This window comes from Mus caroli, chromosome 1 (assembly GCF_900094665.2).
Source record: "Mus caroli chromosome 1, CAROLI_EIJ_v1.1, whole genome shotgun sequence".
Lineage (NCBI taxonomy): Eukaryota > Metazoa > Chordata > Mammalia > Rodentia > Muridae > Mus > Mus caroli.
Window position 1 is genome coordinate 149360065 of NC_034570.1, and position 19553 is coordinate 149379617.

Sequence of the window (19553 nt, forward strand, 5' to 3'; positions counted from 1 at the left end):
AGGAGGAGGAGGAGAAGAAGAAGAAGAAGAAGAAGAAGAAGAAGAAGAAGAAGAAGAAGAAGAAGAAGAAGAAGAAGAAGAAGAAGAAGAAGAAGAGCATGAATAAATAAAAGGAGAGGGCTGGAGGGCTGGGAAGATGATTCCATGGGTAAGAATTCTTGGTAAATGAACATGGGGGCTTGAGTTGAAATCTCTAGCACTCATGTAGAAAGCCAGACATGACCACAAGAGTCCATAGTCCTAGTTCTGTGAGCTGCAGAGACAGGGGCATGCTTAGGGCTTAGTGGTATTTCTAATGGTTTCCTGCCTATAGTAGTAGCTTTAAGGCACATAGTTCCAGGTTCAGTAAGAAACATTTTCTCAAAAAATGAGGTGGATAATGGTAGAGAATGATGTTGACAGTTCTTCTGGCTTCCATGTAAACAGAGGAGGGTGCAGAGGAAGAAGCAAAAGGAGAGGGAGGGGGACAAGAAGGAATAGAATAAATAAAAATGATGATGATGATGATGATGATGATGACACAGGAAGTAAGTATCGAAGGTTAAAAAGACCCATGTCTTCTGCTATTCCACACCAAGCTTGTCTGGACAGGTCTAGCTATCAGAATGGGCACACTGTACAATATCAGAGTGAATGAACAACACAAGAAGGCTGTAGGAACTCACATTTTAACTACAATATCCTCAAGGTCATAGGAGTCTCCAAAGACAGAGATCATTCCTGGAAATCAAATAGCATTCAGATATGCATCACCAAGCTTAATATTTCCAACATTAGAAGACCTTGGTTAAATCTAATCTCATTTTTTAATTAGTCCTCATATCGCCTGGTGAGGCAGATTAATATGCTCATCCATATTTCACTGATGAGGAAAATGAGGCAAAAGGCCATGCCCCAAGGTCACTTGGGGAATGCGCAACAGAGGTGAAAATTAAACTTAAGCATTCCGACAGCAAGGGCAAGGACAGTGGGGAATAGGCTTCATCTGTGTTTATTCAAGGTTTTTCATGTCTGCATAATGCAGATTTCATTTACTATCAGGTTTACATAATATAAATATAAAATACTAATTCTACTTCAGAATCCCAATATTCCATTTTTAATGAATAGGGACATTTACCAAAGGCAAGCACAGCTGACCAAAACAAGTATTACATAGGAAAATGGGAATGTTAACATTTATATAAATTGATATTCAATTTAACTGAAGTTATAGAAGACTGTCTAGGCTTGGTACCCTCTAGAAGCTGGTTTAACTAGATGTTCAAAGTTGGCAGGGGAAGAAAAAGCACACATCTCCAACTGAATAAGTAAGAGCCAAGACTTCTTGTCCCTGCATAGCAGGAGTTCAAGTACTGGGTTGAGGACATCCTGACTGTGTATTTTGTTTTGTGTGTTGGTTTGTTTGTATTGAGCGGGTATTGTTTTGTTGTTGTTTGTTTTTGTCCAAACTGTTACCAGTATGCAGTATGACAGATAAGGCCATGGTACTTGAATCTATCAACCTGTTCTTTCAATCCAGTTGACTTTCTCTTCAACACTGCTCATCCTCATACCTAACTACCACATATTCTCCAACCAGTAGATGAACATTGTATTGCTCCATCAGTTCAGGAAAGAGATGACAGTATTCTACAATCTAAATCATAAATTGGTAAATTACAAATCATATCACCTCCTCTCTTGCTGAGACTTTTAATGCTCAGCAGCTGTCTGAGTATATAATGGTATTATGTTTCCTGCCACACTTAGAGTGGGCTTAAGATCATTGGGAAACCAAATATAAATTATGAGATATTTTTTGGTAATTAGTGCCCTCTCTGTTCTTTGCCTGTCTAGAGGTAACCATGGAGACAGTGTGGAGAGGCTGAAAGAGTAAGGTAGATGGGTGGCTGTTCTAGAGTAACACTGGACATTACATAATTGAAAAGCCAATTCTTTAATTTTTTAAATGAAAGAAATTGGTGTCATAAGTGGGGTGCTATCATAATAAAATACTGAAATGTGACTTGGATCTCAGTTGGAGCAACAACAAAAAGTAATGTTGTTTGAGGAAACAAGAAAATAATTTACTTATTTAGGAAGCTGTTAAGTATTTAAACAAAACATTCCTTATAGTTTTTATTTTTGTTGTTGCTTGTATGTGAAGTAAATCATAAGTGTTTAAACACTGAGGTCAGAATATTTACTGAAACCTATTGGTTTAAGTAAAGAGTCTTTTAAAAATATCGCTAGGGTTAGTGAGTGGTTACTACTTTCATTTGATAAAGAACTACAATAAAAAAGGATATCAGACAAGGTCACTACATAGCCAGCAGAACTGACTAAATAACAAACAGCAGAAATTCCATAGTCATTGCTACTGAAAAAAAAAAAAAGAAGCTGTTTCTTAGCTTCAGCTGGTAAAAGCCAAAACTGATTACAGTAGTGCCTGCATCACAATATTGTGCTATGCTGACATGAGGATGCCTAGAGCATACAAGTGGTGCAGACACTCAGTTCTTTAAAGTAAAATGATATAGTATTATTCACAATTTCTAACAAAATAGAAGTGATCTAAAAGTAGTTGTTATTTGATATTGTTTAGAGAATTGTGGTAAGAAAAGAGCCTATGCATGCTAATTACAGATACAGTATTTTGTGGAATATTTTCTGTGTCAGCTACTTAAATCCAGGTTGTGAAACTCGCAGGTATGGAGGGTCAACCACGATGTTTTGTTGGAAAGGCCACCTAAGACAAGCTAAGACAATACCAGGGAGCCAGGGGACATGGAAGTCAAAGGCGGATATATACACCAGTTATTACAACCTTTAATCAGGTAAAAGCAGCCTGTTGGAGATCATTGCATCTAAGAAAATGACTCCTAGAAATGACACCCCAAATTACACCTCAAATGACATCTAAATGACAGAAGCTCAGAATACACTCACAGAAATGGCCAAGTGTTTGAAAGACTTGAGAGTTCTGCTCTTAGCAAATGGAACTGACCAGAATTAAATACATACAAATTCATAAAGTCTGTGGGAAGCATGGTGTCATCATGACTCTCAGTGTGGATGAAGAAGAAGCCTTCTAGATGGAGAACTTAGAAAAGAGATTAGGCCTGTTTGAGATCTACCAGGAGAAAGCAGATAGCAAATATTACTCGGATTTCCCAAAAGGGATGTTCATCAGTGCTCCCTTTATGTGAGCAAAGGGGATAAAGGGAAGGGATGGGCTTCCAAGGCAGCTGAGGCTGGAGCCAAGAACCATGAAGAATGATCCACAGCCACTGGAAGCTACACCCAGGGACCACTCACAGTTACTACCAAAGGAGCAGCGTCTGCTCTCACAGCACAGGCCTTTTTTAACTGCTGCTCAGCATATTTCATAATTGCTATGGATCAGTGATTTTTATGTGCGTCTGTCTTCTCCCCTTGAATGGGACTGTTTATTGTATTTGTCTCCTTTCTGCTCCACTTTGTACCTAGGGCGAGTGTGATGTGGCAAGTTTGTGATTTTACACTCCAGATTAAGAAAAGTTACATCATGACCTGGTATACATTTCAGGTTCAGAATTCAAACACGATGGTCACCTTCTATATCATCTTGGCATGAGACATGGTGTGTATAGAATACAATAATCCACTTGTTTGACAAGAGAGGCTGAGGAGTTTTAGTTCATAGTTGTTTCCATTTGCCTTTTTTTTGTTGTGACTTTGCTATAGTTAGCAGTGTCTACTGCTTCCTTCTCTTATCTTTGGACCCAAGCATAGGATCTACTTAGGCCAATGAATGATGAATGTATGTGATATGCATCACACTCAGGCAAAGACTTTTACTAGGTTAGCAGCATCCCTTTTCCTTCCCAAGATATCTCAGATTATAAGGTAGCTGCTGACCCTAAAATTTTAGTTCCTGGGTCCCTTAGAAGGAGACCTAGAGCACAGGCACATTATTCAACCTTCAGGAGCAGAAGCAAGAATGACATTTTGTTACTAAGACACAGATATTAGTGGATTACTTGCTAGGCAACATTTTAACATAAAACAACTATGTGCTATTTCCTGTCATCTCTTTGAACTTCCATATGTTCCAATGGATCTTTCAGATCCACATCTATGATACTTCTTATAGATCCATGTCCATAACACCTTAATCAAGTGATTGGGTGAATTTTTTGCCTTATTCTCTGTATTTCTATACAACTTGTCTCACCTCATTGTATTACTACCCTTGGATAGCAATCTGATTTCATAAAATCTCTATTGGATACATTGTGCTGGGAAATCATAGATCTCTTTGGTAATCTCAGCACATAATGGACACTTATAAAATAAAACCTTGAATGAAGAAATTAATAAATGTTCCTGAAGGTATGACCATAGATTTGTTACTATAGAAAGGACGTTATGCTGTAAAGCTCGACTGCAAATCTTAGTCACTGAGGACAGGGACAAAAATGTGCTCACTGTAATATGGGATGAGGTTCATACAAAAAAAAAAAAAAAAAAAACAGAAAAAATCTTCGGTATGTGTGTTGGAATTTGGAGGCTTGCTTTCTGTAGCTAAACTTAGAGAGGTGGGGAGATACTTCCCATGCATGAAGCATTGTACATTCCTGGGTTAGAACATGTTTTCTTTGGGGGTTGTTGTGGTTTCTTTCTTTCTTTTCTTTTTTCATTTTTCTAGCATTGGAAGCATGGGTGTTTACAATGACAATAATGAAAGCACAAGGCTGGCCCAGTATGACTCAGGAGAGAACTTATAAATGTAGCAGGAGGTAGAGAGTGGAGAAATAGGGTGGGTGGGGGCAGAGGGAGGGGGAGAAAGAAAAACTATAGTTGCCAGGAGTTGAAATGAAGAAAATGCATTGGGCGACACGTGGCTGGCACTGTGGGTAGTGACATCTGCTCTCCGTGAGGATTCCCAGGCTTCGCAGCTGTGTGTGCATGTGCAAATGTAAGGAAACACTAAGCCCTTTGCTGTAAGAAACCTGCTGTTGGCTCTGGCCTCACTAGTCTGAAATGCTGTCTCAGAGTCAGCCTCTTGCTGTGGGTTAGATCTCCAGGCAACTTACTCTTGCAAAGAATAATATTGGAGGCTACAAAGGGACTGTGGAAAGTAAGCAAGCCTGAGTGAAGCCACAGGGACACTTTTGACACTTTAGGATCTTTCCTTCATGGCCTGATCTCAAGTAGGAGTGAAAGTTACATATAAAGTTGAAGAAGTGATAGGGGACAGACTGGGATGATAATGACGCAGGGCCACTAGGCTAGAGGTTTTGCAACATGACAGGCAAAAGTCTATGTTTGCAAAATTGATGTGCTTGGGTGAGCATTCAGTTCCATGTTTGTCTTCTGATTACTCTGCTTAGGGAAATGAAGGCAAAGCAAAGAGCAGGAATCCTCTACAGTTTGAGGCACTCTCAAGGTAGCTGCTAAAGGAAGGTAGCCTCTAGCTGTGAGCTGGTGCTGGGAAGCAACTTGGAAGCTTCAGGTTTGAGTTGTTAGCCTCCTTAATCAAGGATCGAACACTCAATTGAGTGCCTACACATGGAAAGGTGGTACCAAAGAGATGCAAAACGTAGTTCAAAGCTGCTGGCCTGAAAGAAACCAGACTGAATTACAAGAGCTATTCTATCTATGCACGTCTCCAAACATGGACCCAGCTTTCTTGGTGGTACCCACCACTAAGCAGCCCATAGACTATGTCACCTGAAGAGTTGCTATGTCTCTCCACCTGAGTTTGGTTCAGAAGGCTTTTCATACATGAGGGGTAACCATCATGATAATCTTATACATATGTGCAGTGTGTTAGTGTCTACAAACACTATCATGAGTGGTATCTCACTTAAGAGTCAAAAGAATTATATGTATCAAGCAGGGGAGACATTTGCCTTCTTTCTGAGTTAAATAACTTTATGAGCCCAGGCAAAGAAAGGCATTCTGTGAGCCTTGGTCTGCTTTGTCTAGGGCATGAAGTGCTGTCAAAGAGCTGAAAAGACAGAGAGAGTCCACATTTCATCTATTCCCAAATTCACAGTACAGGAAGATGTTGACCATAGGCTTAAAAAAGAATTTGGTAGAAGACTGTCTTAAATGAGTCATAAAGCTGCGGGCTTCTCAGTAATTTCCCCATTCATGTGTGAGTTATGTGTTCCTTTTACCACAATTGTCAAGCTACTTTTTTTTTTTTNTCAAGCTACTTTTTAATCCTTATCCAGCTGCCGCTTTCCTCTTCAATCCATGATGCTCTTAACTTCTTAACTTATTAGCTGAAAAATGACGAGTGAGTACAATACGCCAGTCCCTATGTCACTGCCATAAGAACTCGATGTTTGACAGTGGAGACAAATAAACATCTACTCCTGGAGCTTCTACAGGAATAGGGGTGGTTGAAAAACACTAATATATATATAGTAAATGAGAATGCAATGAATCTATTAAGAAATAGTATCTATGTAAAGGAATCAAGAGGGTTATGTGGTAGGGGGTTGGTAGTGGAAGATGTGGGGGGTGGAGATGACAATTGTTACTTTCAATGCAATGGTCAGAGGGACAATATTTGTAGGAGATATGCAAGCCACCACAAAGACATCCAGTTTTACTCTGAAGAACTGAGAAACCTGGAGGTTAATTTTTATTGTTAACTTGACACATTCTAGAGGCACCTGGGAATGTACTCTCAACTGAAGTTCTCGCTCCAACAGAGCAGCCTATGGCCATGCCTTGATCAATGATTGATAAGGGAGGGCTCAGTCTACTAAGGGCAGCCCCATCCTTAGACAGGTAGGCATAGTCTGCATAATAAAGATAGCAGAGCATGTGCCAGAGAACCAGCCAATAAGCAACATTTCTCTATGGTTTCTGCTTTAGTTGCTGTTTACGTTTCATCATTGATCTCCCTCAATCCCAGGATGTTCACATGGAAGTAGAAGTAAACCACCCTTCCCCCCTCCAAGCTACTCTGGTCATGGTGTTTAATAGAAAGCAAACTTTAAGTAGGAGTGGGGAAGACTAGCTGTGAATTTGTTTGCATTTTAAAAGTATGTTCTGGAGACTACTTATATCATTGGGCAGCAGAGGTAGGAGTGAGAAGAGTCAGGAAGTGTTGTAGCAATGGAGGTGATGATGGTGGTGGAAGAGATAGGGAGGCTACAAAATGGTTACTTTGTGGATATTTTTAATAGCAGAGTTAATAGGATTACTGAATAAATTGGATGTGACTGGTAACAGAAAAAGAATTAAAGTAGCATTGAGAATTGTGTTCTGAGCAACTAGACAGAAGGACTTGCCATGAACAGAAATTGGAAACTACACAGAGAAATACCATGAATTCTTGGATCCAATTGGAAACCCTATAAACCTTACTTGCAGTTATTTTAACTTTCTTCCCACTTGACTCAGAGGCTATGGTGGTGTAATTCCTTCTACCTACCCCTGTTTACTATGGGTCCTTATGTCCTCAACCATATCATCTTCAAAGCCAACAATATTCCCAGTTCCTCCTATCAAAGTTCTTCCCATGGACACCACTCTTCACTCAGATCACTGCCACTTGTATTGTAGGAAGTGATGTTTTGTTCTATTTTCTTCTTCTTCTTCTTCTTCTTCTTCTTCTTCTTCTTCTTCTTCGTCTTCGTCTTCGTCTTCGTCGTCGTCTTCTTTTTTGATTTATTGCTTGCTCTGAATTCAGTTGATTGTTCTACCAGATTCTCTGAGGTTTCAGGGAATGCATAAACCTATGAGTCTCTTGTTACATGTCAACTTTTTTTTTCTATTCTGCTGCATTTAAGTGGTTCCATGTATGATCCTCCAAACTTTCTTCTTTCCTGTTTTATTTTTTTTATGAAGACCACCTCTAAAACACTCCATCCCTTTGATCTGTCTTGCCTCTTACATTCTTCCTTAACCTCACTTTTTGCTTCCCTTGCCTTGTTCCCTCTTCTCTTCTCGATCATGTTCTCTGCCTGAGCTCATCCTCCTCTGCCTGAGCTCATCCTCCTCTGCATGAGCTCATCCTCCTCTGCATGAGCTCATCCTCCTCTGCCTGAGCTCATCCTCCTCTGCATGAGCTCATCATCCTTTGCCTGAGCTCATCCTCCTCTGCCTGAGCTTATCCTCCTCTGCTTGAGCTCATCCTCTGCCTGAGCTCATCCTCCTCTGCCTGAGCTCATCCTCTGCCTGCCTGAGCTCATCCTCTGCCTGCCTGAGCTCATCCTCCTCTGCATGAGCTCATCCTCTGCCTGAGCTCATCCTCTGCCTGCCTGAGCTCCTCCTCCTCTGCTGTCAATTACCTTCCTTACTTTCAGTATCTCTCAACATAAGTCACTATGTTATTGAGCTTCAGAATTTTTATTCAAATTTGCTGAACTTATTCTGAACTCAAGCTCCTGTTTTTTGTAAATCTGACTCATTGCCTTTTCAGAGGTTAATAGCAATACTGAGGAGTTTATTATTATTCTTTTACTTCTTTCTGACTGTATTTCTCATGTCCAATCTCAACCCTCATCATATATCTCTTGAAATAATTTCCTGTCTATACCTTTGGGTTTTTCCCCATGAGCTTTATATCTAAAACTGTGCAGCATCTGCTCTTGTCATTTCTTGATGAAAAAGTATATGACACTCTACTAAGTTTTCAGAAAAGTCTATATCACAAGACCCTTGCTAACCTGGCCCCTGTCTCCTTGGTTGTGCCTGAGCCTCCATATGCAAACATTCTAATACATCTATGAATGTCTCATATATTTTCATATTCTAGTGCTCTCCACTCATATTCTTTTGCAGCCTGTGTGCTTTGTGCTTTGTCTCCAACTAGAGAAATTGCCATATCCTTCGAGGCTACTTGCAAGTGGTAATTGCTAAGAACCCTTCAAGAACCCTGCCAAGAACCTGCTTCTGGCTTGATCCACAAATGCAATGTCTATTTTCCCCCTGGGGAACTTCACTTATAGCTCTACATCAGGATGAGCAGCGACTCTGAGTAGGTAGAGCCTTGATTCTTTTATCCTTATCTCCTAAGACCTAATACTCTACATAGTCAATACATTTTCCTTGAGTCATTAGTCTTCCATGAGATCCAGCTGTGGGGCACTTTTTCAACTAGTGATCAAGGAGAGAGAGCCCCTTGTGGGTGGTACCATCTCTGGGCTTAGAAACACTTAACATTTATCCTAGAAACTTGAACTGATATCTGCGTGGTTCTAGGCAGAAGTATGAATTTCGAAGTAAAAGAAAAGAAATATGCTAAATAGTGGGCACTCTCTCTGCTAGCTGCCTCTTCTTCACCCCTATGGACATCACCTCTTCCTAAGGGAAGAGTTATAGCTTAGTGATCACTAAGCATCTGCTACACCAAGGCTTAGAGTTGGAAATGTGAGACTAACTGAACAAGCCAGTAAGTCACATCCCTCCCTGGTCTCTGCATCGGCTCCTGCTTCCTGACCTGCTTGAGTTTCAGTCCCGACTTCCTTGGTGATCAACAGTAATGTGGAAGTGTAAGCCTTTCCTCCCCAACTTGCTTCTTGGTCATGATGTTTGTGCAGGAATAGAAACCCTGACTAAGACGAAAAGCTGAAAGCTAAATGTTCACAATGTCATGAGCCCCAGAAAGTTCAGGTGCCTGGGAAGGCAAGTCCATGCATGTGAACGTTCATGGCCTGTGAAAGCAAGGCCACTCATGTGCATGTTCCCATGTATGTGTGATAGTGTCAGAGTGAACTGTCATCTTATAATAGGAAGTCTGCACGATACTAAGGAAAATCTAAGCTCAGGCAGAGCGGTAGAGGTCAGGAGTCAGAGGTCAGGAGTCAGAGGACCAGGCATTGGTCGTCTTCCAAACCAGCTGGGGCGGACTAGCAGCCTTTCAAACTTAGTTTATGTGTTTCTTCTATAACATTAAAAAAAAGTCAAAGTGAAAGAAATAAGTATATCTGATGTGGTTGAGGCTAAGATTAAAATCTATTAATTGGGATCTGAGATATAGTCTTCCTACTACAAATTATGTTTGCTGTGGTTTGTAAATACACATAATCAGCTTAGAAGTGCCATTTTCTATCTTTACTTCACTGCTGAATTAATCCAAAGGGGATATATATATATATATATATATATAAACACTTGCATACCTGCATGAAATTTATATACTTAAAATAATTTATATATTTAAAATGAAGTATTAGAAACTGAACAGGATTCCCAGTAGGACTTACTTACTGTAATAAACATTTAATAAATAATCCAATATAAAGTTATCTATTTTATTAGGGTGAGCTAGAAATTCAGTTACAAGGATTTTCTACAAAAAAATATACATATGGTCATTTTAACAAAAGTTATGACCAGTAACCTTGATAGTGAGTTTAAAATGATTAATACCTCACAGAATTTATGAATAGTTTCAATGACTTCATTTGCATCTTGGTCAGATGGGTTTAATAGACATTTTAATGCACAGTTCTTCACATAGCAAAGTCCCAATGAGAAACAAGAAAGGATTGAGCTATTTATAGATACAATGGTGATTACTACTCATTCAGTTTTTAAGTCAAGGTCACAGATTAGCACAATGGTTTTCAACCTGTGGGTTGGGACCAAGCCCTTCTGAATTATTCTGAATGCTTACATCAGAATCATTGTTCAGAAGCAGCAGAAAGCTATAGCAGAAGAAAGAAAAGAAGAGAGCATTTCTGTTGATGAACATGTGGTAGATAAGGACTCTGTCAATCATTTGATAATCCAGTGGTTCCCAACATTCCTAATGCTGTACAACAGAGCTCCTTATGTTGGGGTGACACCCCCAACCATAAAATTATTCTCATTGCTACTTCAGAACTGTGATTTTGCTACTGTTATGAATCATAATGTAAATATCTGATCTGTAGGATATCTGATATACAATGGCTTGGTCTTGACACCACAGGTTGAAAACCACTGTGCTAATCTGTGACCTTGGCTTAAAAACTGAAGGGCAGTGAAGGAAAAGCAGAGAGTGCATTACACAAAGGGTGGAGTGAAAGACAGCAAGAAGGAAAATCCCTGCTCTAAAAAGCAATGAACAAAGTGAGAGAGTGGCCCACCCAGGAAGCCAGGGACAAAAGAAGCAAACCGCAGCCTGATAGAAAGCCCACCAGGCTGGCAGAGCGCAGCTCTGGGAGAGTTTTAGACTAGTGTAAACTCTTGTGCATGTTGTTAATCTAAGTGAGGTTTTACAATTTGCAAGGTTGTGCTTTAAATGTTTTACCCTATTTTTTTTTTTAAAAAAGCAGGGGGTAAAAAACAACAACAATGGTTTTAGCTTTCAAAGTGAAAACCTAGTCCCCATTAACGTTTGAAGTCTGATTTTTTTGAGATTCCAGCTGGAGACTCTGAAGTTGAGCCCTGAACCGAACGGGACTCTGGACAAGCCCAAAGACATGCCTAGATTTTCAGGCTGCTGCAGATATTGCACAAAACTGGCGGAGAAACTCACAAACAAATCTCTTGAGGGGATTGGAATTTGGCAGCTAGTGAGCCTGGAAGACAGCTCAGGCTTAAGCTAATTTCCAATTCCTCTCTGGATTTTAGCACGTCTAACACATCTTTAGATTTAGAGCTGCAATGATTACAGTATTCCAACCAGAAAGTAGTGACTGTCACTAGTTTCTAGGACACTGCCTTCCCAATCCAAACTATCATTTTATAATTCCCTTCCTCTCATAGATCCCCACAGACTTAGCAACAATTCAAACTAAGCCCAGAGGACGAATCTTTGGAGAAAGAGGAATGATTAGTGGATCTGGTTTTGAATGGCTGAGATATGGCAAAAAGAGTTTTAATTGCTGGCTATTACTTAAATAACACATACAAATAAGGAGGAAATAAGAGATGTTACCTTCGACATCATGCAGTGTAGTTGCCCTAAAGTTGGAATAGAGTGCCCAATCTTGTATCGAAAATACAATTTATTTTTCCCCCCTTTTAATGAGAAATTCATTAAGACAGACACCAAGGAGGGTGTTCTATGAAGGATCAGGAGCAATTCCATGCGTCTTTTTCTAAGTCCTTAACATGCTGTCTTAATACTATCAAGTCTTTGGCATGGGTTAAGAGGAAACTGTGCTACTGGTGATGAAAAGCATGCTACTGAAGGACCGTAACAGGGATAAATCTTACAGATAGGAAGGCTTGGGGGCAGGGCAGTTGAAGAGGTTTCTCTACAAAGCCAAGGAGAATAGAAATGAGATTTTGGACCACAGTGGGGGTACTTAGTATTGATATACCTACAGTTCTATGTTATTTTTCACACCATATCATAAGACCTTAAGGCAGAGTGTGTAAGTTCCCTAGGGAGTTTGGTGAAAGTGATGGCTGGTCCTTGTTTCCAGTCTCTGATTCAAATGGGGGAAAGAGGCTTCCTGAGATGCTAACAAGCCTTCAGCTGCAGTGGCTGCCATCCCATCCCCTGCAAGTGTTGGAGTCCTTCATCTAGAGCAGCAGTTTTTGACCTTTCTAATGCCGTGACCCTTTAATACAGCTCCTCACATCGTGGTGATCTACAACCATAAAACTGTTTTGTTGCTACTTCATAAGTGTAATTTTGCTACTGTTATAAATCGTAATATAAATACCTGATATGTAACCCCCAGAGAGGCCATGACCCACAGGATAAGAACCACTGATCCAGAAAGAAAACTCTCTTTTTGCTTTCTTAGAGGTAGGCCTAAGTCAGCTTCCACTTTTGCTGCCTTAAGAAATGTAGGCATCACTATATTCCTGGACACCCACACCTTTTAGAACAATGTGTTTTTACATTTATAACTGCACTGAGAGTGAGATTTTAGCTACTCACACTTTAACTTCACAAGCTAAAACAAGAACTGAAACACACATACATGCACACGCACACACACTCATCCAATCCTAGAAAACAAGAAGACAGCAGTCTAACTAAGCATACAAAATTTCTATCAAAGGAGCCCAGAGGATAGAAAAAGTCCATGATTCATCTCAGACAGGCTAACCTGTTTCTCCCCTTCCTACGTCCTCTGGGTGTCTCTTTGTGTGTGTGTGTCTGTATGAAGGCCTTCTGTTCTCCTAAATAAAACCCAGCCCCAAAGCTTCTGCTTGCTAGTCAGATTTCAGAATTTCTACCTCTTTACAGTAGCAGTAGCATGCTATGCTTCCTTCCTAAACAAGGAAAAAAGAGTGCAATCAAAATTCAGTTTTCATGCTACTGTTCTCTACCTAGCAAACTGAATATTGGTCCATGTGTCCTGTGGAGTTAAAGCACTACCCAATGTCTGTGAGTGATAAAAAAGCCTGAGATACCAGGCACAGCTAACACGAGTACCATCTGGAATATAAATAATAACAGGGAAGAAGAGCAAAGTCCAAGACAACAGAGTAGAAAGAGTCTGAGGAACGGGGCAGCAGATGGATCGAATTAGTGATGGAGGCACTGCTGGTATTCACTGCTAAAGGTGGAAAAACAGAACCGCTTCCCACCAATATTTCAGTCATCCAGACATGCCAGTGAAGCTAAATTTGCCCCCAGGGTCTTGTTTTTCCACTCCCAATTCCCTCTTATATAAATTCCTATAGAGGATACATTTAGGATAGTGACAGATTAAAAAGTATCTCACCAGCTACTTAAAAAAAATTACAAATATATTTACAGTTAGCCACAGCATACTAGATTTAAAGAGAAATGGAATAGCAAGTCACCGTTGGCATTTGAGACAGGGAGACAATATTTTACCCTGTCAAAAAGAGCAGAAATATAGGCCTTTAAAACTCTGGGAAGACTAACATGCCTTTTAAACACTTCTTTTTATAACCTTGTATAAAGGTTAACACTTCCAGGTTATTCCTGGACAGAGACATATTACATAGCTCACTCAGTGTTCATGCCCATTATTTCCATTCTGCTAGGCTCTTATGTGAGGTAATTACTAATTTTTCTCTATATGAAATATTCGGCAAATGAAAGTATTATATGAGTCATTTTCCGTCTCAGTTTAGGCTTAAAGATAATCTGCTTATTTGGATTTCCCTTCAAGGTATCACTAGCTAGATTTCTATACCATTGTAGTTGCCCTTGATGTGCTTTGGACTTTCTAAGCATTCTGAGGGCTAGACCTAAAGAGAAATAGAAGCAGGCCAATGGGGTCGAGGGGGATGATAATGTAAGTAAGGTCTTAAGCTTTCTGCCTGCACTTACTTCAGTGACTGCTTTAAGAACAGAGGTGGCCTGGTCTCCACCCCAACTGAGACCAGAGTTTGGGGAGGTTTTTGTTTGTTTGTTTGTTTGTTTGTTTTGTTTTTGTTTTAAGACAACTATTACTGTCAAGCAATTCAGCCCTTCCTGGCTTGTAAGTATTGTAGTCTTGGCATTTTCTGCCAATGTTTCTGAGTTCTAACCCTGACCTTTTTCAGTTTTATTTTGAGTGATTTTCTTTTTTTTAATTTATTTTTTATTAGATATTTTCTTTATATACATTTCAAATGCTATCCTGAAAGTTCCCTACCCTCCCTCTGCCCTGCTCTCCTACCCACCCACTCCTGCTTCTTGGCCCTGGCATTCTCCTGTACTGGGGCATATAAAGTTTGCAATACCAAGGGGCCTCTCTTCCCAGTGATGGCCAACTAGGCCATCTTCTGCTACATATGCATGAGCTCGGGGGGGGGGGGNGTACNGGTTAGTTCATATTGTTGTTCTACCTATAGGGTTGCAGACCCCTTCAGCTGCTTGGGTGCTTTCTCTAGCTTCTCCATTGGGGGTTCTGTGTTCCATCTTATAGATGATTGTGAGCATCCACTTCTGTATTTGCCAGGCACTGGCATAGCCTCATATGAGACAGCTATAACAGGGTCCCTTCAGCAAAATCTTTCAGGGATATGCAATAGTGTCTGGGTTTCCACTATGTTTATAGCAGCCTTATTTATAATAGCCAGAAGCTGGAAAGAACCCAGATGTCCCTCAAGAGAAGAATGGATACAGAAAATGTGATACATTTACACAATGGAGTACAACTCAGCTATTAAAAACAATGGATTTATGAAATTCTTGGACAAATGGATGTATCTGGAGGATATCATCCTTAGTGAGGTAACCCAATCACAAAAGAAGTCATTAGATATGCACGCACTGATAAGTGGATATTAGCCCAGAAACATAGAACACCCAAAATACAATTTGCAAAACACACACGCACACAAAAAAAAAAAAAAATCAAGAAGAGGGAAGACCAATGGGTGGATATTTCATTCCTCCTTAGAATAGGGAACAAAATATCCATGGAAGGAGTTACAGAGACAAAGTTTGGAGCTAAGATGAAAGGATGGACTATCCAGAGACTACCCCACTCAGGGATCCATCCCATAATCAGCCACCAAATCCAGATACTATTGAGTGATTTTCTTCACTTGTCTGAAAAGTCCTGGAAGATACATCTTTTCCCAAGAATCGAGGTAAATAGGATGTCTAAAATCATCTGTCCATGAATGAACTAACCTGACACTGTGATTCCTACATGTCGCTGAAGAATACCTGCAGGAGAGTCCCTGGGGTCTTTTGTAAAAAGGAAATTCTAGGATTTCATGCCAAGTATAATATAAAATAAAAAGGAGAACTCCAGAGTCTTCATTTTAAAGTTATTATGCCCATGTAGTCCTAATCATGATTTTCAAGTAGCCCCTACATGAACCCACTGCCTACGAAGTGTCTGAGATGAGGCACTACACATCTTGCTGTTGGACTGCACAGGCCTCCCCTTACCATGCAATTTGTAGCAGTGATGTTGAGGTACACTTCTTGGACTAAAACAACATACCTGCTAAATTGAAGAAGTATTGTCTCTCTGACCAATATTTTGTCTTGGAATATGACATCAGTCAAGGAGATTATGTCCCTTACAAATATAGGAGTTGGAAAAATTTTGTTCTAGAACTTTCCATAGTGGAAAAATTAGACTTGCAGACATATGGATATTTTTACTCAATTCTTTTTTCCCTTTGAAAATGGTCTATATTGTTAGGCTTTTCTTCTACTCTTCTGAAAACCTCTTATTCCTTTAAGTATATCAAAGTGATAAATGGTATTACTCCAGAATCTTAGTGAATCTAAGGTCCAAGGAGTCTCATTAAACAGTCTTTGGCCTAACTTTCTTCACCGTGGCTTGTTTTCTCCCATCTCAGTATATAAGATTTTGAAACATAGGTATTGCCACCTTGTGTGAATTAACAGTTAGAACAAAGCACAACTATCTCTCTAAATAGCAGAAGCTCTTCAGTGTTAGTGACAAATGAAGTTCAGTGAGTCCCTATCAGATATTCAGTATTAAAAACGCACAGCAGGTGCATGGGCATTCTTTAGCATGTTCCAACTCCCATCACATGGTCTCTTAGATCAGCATGTTCCAACTGCCATCTCATGGTCTCATAGATCAAGTTTTCTCTTGTAGGCCAATGCCAGGATAGAAACATTTAATAAAAACTAGAACTGTCTTGAACTTATGATTAGGAAGGTAGTGTCTACTAGTTTTCACACAAAGCCCACCTTGTAAATCAGAAGTTAAGAGGAAGCAAGAGGGCTTCAGCTCTTAAGGAGACCATGTAAGAAAAGGGCTGGTGGGTGTAATGAGGACCCAGATCTATCTAACAGGCAAAACATGCCCCAAAGAAAGGAGGATTGCTGCTTCTCTTGATTGATTCTGCTGAGGAGAGCCTCACATTTGGAAGGATGCATCTCCATTGTTCTTCGGAATCTTCATTCTGACAATTAGTAAACATAAATTTTATCTGCCCAATTTAAAAGCTGTGTAAACTTCAATTTAGAGACGTAACTGAAATTTCCCAAGTAAATGGGTAGTGGCGGATAGGATTAAGCTTGGCTCTGCAGCCCAGACAATATCCTGCCTCCTATGCCATGCATCTTTCTGCAACTGCACAGCCTTCTATGAAGGAGCTTTCCTCTGTACTCTGATGTCCCAGTCCAGCTTTTGCTTCCACTGAGCTGTTTCCCAGTGGACTGATTCAGGTTATTTTCCAATTTAACTTTCCCAAATCAAATCACTCCCTCTATCTCTCCACTCCCTTCCTCAGAAGAGTACCTAACAATATTATGTCAGCGTCTTTAAGAGATACCACGAAAGTGAGCATAACCCTGTCCTCCAAACTCCTGGTTTTGCATCCAACTTGAAGCTTACACCTACTGGGTAAGCATGAAATAACATTCTAAGCATCATGGCAGGTGTTCATGAGGGCAAGCATATGAATTTAGAGAAGGAAGGCCAGTTACAATGTTGTGAGGCTCCAAACAACTGTCAAAGGCTTTAGAATATCCCAAGAATATCAATTGAGCACGGTTACCATGGTGAGCTGTAGTACTATTCCTTGGGGAGTATCACTATTAGCATCGTTTAGCAGCTTAAACAACTTCGAACTATTGTTTATTTCACCTTAAAGAGAGCCAGAGAGGTGCTGTGCATAGCTAAGATTTGCACTTAATTTTCTTGTGGAGTATGTATGTGTACATGTATGTATGTGTATACTTCTTAATGCATGTGAGTGTGAACAGACATACATGTTAAGGTCAGAGGACAACCTTCCCCTGGCTTGAGACAGAGTTGCTTTGTTGTTCACAACTGCATAAAAGAAGACCCATGAGCGTCCAATCTTCGGTCTCTATCTCTCAACTCTCCAGAGCAACACTGGATTTCCTAACATGTATTTGCATGTTCAGCCCTAGGTGGCTTCTTCACAATTACATGGTAAGTGTTTACCCAATGAACTATCTTCCCGCCCCACATCTAATCATTCAAAACAAAACAAAACAAAAACAAAAAAGGTACAACTCTACAGAAAACAATAAATACTCCAAGAGAATATCAGACACTATTCAGGAAACTGACCTTACAGGGATATAGATCACAGCAAAAGCAAAGCCAAAGTGTAAGTCAAGTTTAACCAGTCCATATGAATGACATTAATAAGTTGTGTGGGAAAGCAGCAGGTAAATTCCTAGAGAGCTGTTTCCCATTTACATCAGCAGTTCTCAACCTGTGGGCTGCAATCCATTTGGGGATATGAAGAATTCTCTCACAGGGCTCTCATATGAGGTACCCTACATATCAGATATTTCCAGTTATGAAGTAGCAATAAAATAATTTTATGGTTGGGGGTCAACAGAACATGAGGAATTATATTAAATGGTCATACCATTAGGAAGGTTGAGAATCACTGATGTAAGTGGGCCTAGGACTGTGACCTTGGGCAAAACTGAAAATAGGCCTTTGTGAAAGGAAAAGAAAAAAATGGGTAAAAGAAAGAAAGGGAGAAGGAGGGAGGGAGGGAAGAGAGAGGGAGAGAAGGAAGAGAGAGGGAGGGAGGGAAGGAGGGAGGGAGGGAAGAAAGAGGGACAGAGGGAGGTAAAGGAAGAAAGGAGAAAGGAAGGAGGGAGGGAAGAGAGAGGGAGGGAGGGAGGGAGGGAGGGAGGGAAGAAAGGGGGACAGATGGAGGTAAAGGAAGGAGAGAGGGAAGAGAGAGAGGATTTGTTTTAAATGTATTTAAACTATCTGATATTACAAAATTCAAGAGTAGAATGAAGACTCACTTCAAAGTGTTACTTTACAGAGGGGAAACACACTTTTGATTCTGTTTCTGTCTCAGTTCTCTCTCCTCTGTTCTCTATGCTAAATGGAATTTTATTGAACAAGGATCTGACAGAATAAACATTATTTTACTAAACAGTTTTCATAGAATATTTTAGGGAATGGTTGTGTAAGCAGTAAATAAATTGACTCATTTCTTAGTCAACAAATTGAGTTTCAGCTACCCCAGATATCGTGTTGAGTAGCCAGTGTGCAACAATGCAAAAGGTATTTTCAGCCTGCAGCTAGCTACAATGTTCGGAAACCCCAAAAATTCAATGTTTCCCCTAAGGTCATATGAAGTTTAAAAAAAAAGAGTGTCAGAGTAATTATGTACTTTATAAGGTATGGGAGTGATGGGTGGGTGTTGGATATTGAATAATCCAAGTAGAATGGGTTCCTGGGAAACACACTGAAGGATCTGCATTAGTTCGCATGGTGTAGAAACTCACCAAACTGGTACTATTGACATTTGAGGCATCACAATATTCAGCTGTGGAAAGGTTACCAGCATCCTAGGCTTCTACCCATTAGATGCCAGTAGCTCCCTTCATTCACCTAGTGGTGCCAAAGAGGTGTGGGGTATAAAATTGATCTTAGCTAAAAAACACTCACTTATGGGAACATAAGCTGGGTCAGGAATGTAACTAAATATATATGAAAGTACCAGGTATGGAATAATATGGGACAAGACTGCTACATCCAAAGATGAAAAGAAAAGTTGGGAGGGTTAAATTTTTGTAAGGCAGTCTCTCTATGTAGCCCTGGCTGTCCTGGAGCTTCCAATGTTGATCATACTGGCCTTGAGCTCACATAGATCCTCTTGTCTCTGCCTTATAATTACTACATATAACACACACACACACACACACACACACACACACACACACACACACACACAGAGAGAGAGAGAGAGAGAGAGAGAGAGAGAGAGAGAGA

At 40.1% G+C, this 19553-nt stretch overlaps 1 protein-coding gene across 1 annotated transcript in view; it reads right to left on the reverse strand.

Moving 5' to 3' along the window:
• Positions 1 to 19553, reverse strand: part of Pappa2 (pappalysin 2) — a 235288-nt gene that overhangs the window by 13967 nt on the left and 201768 nt on the right. The window lies entirely within an intron of this gene.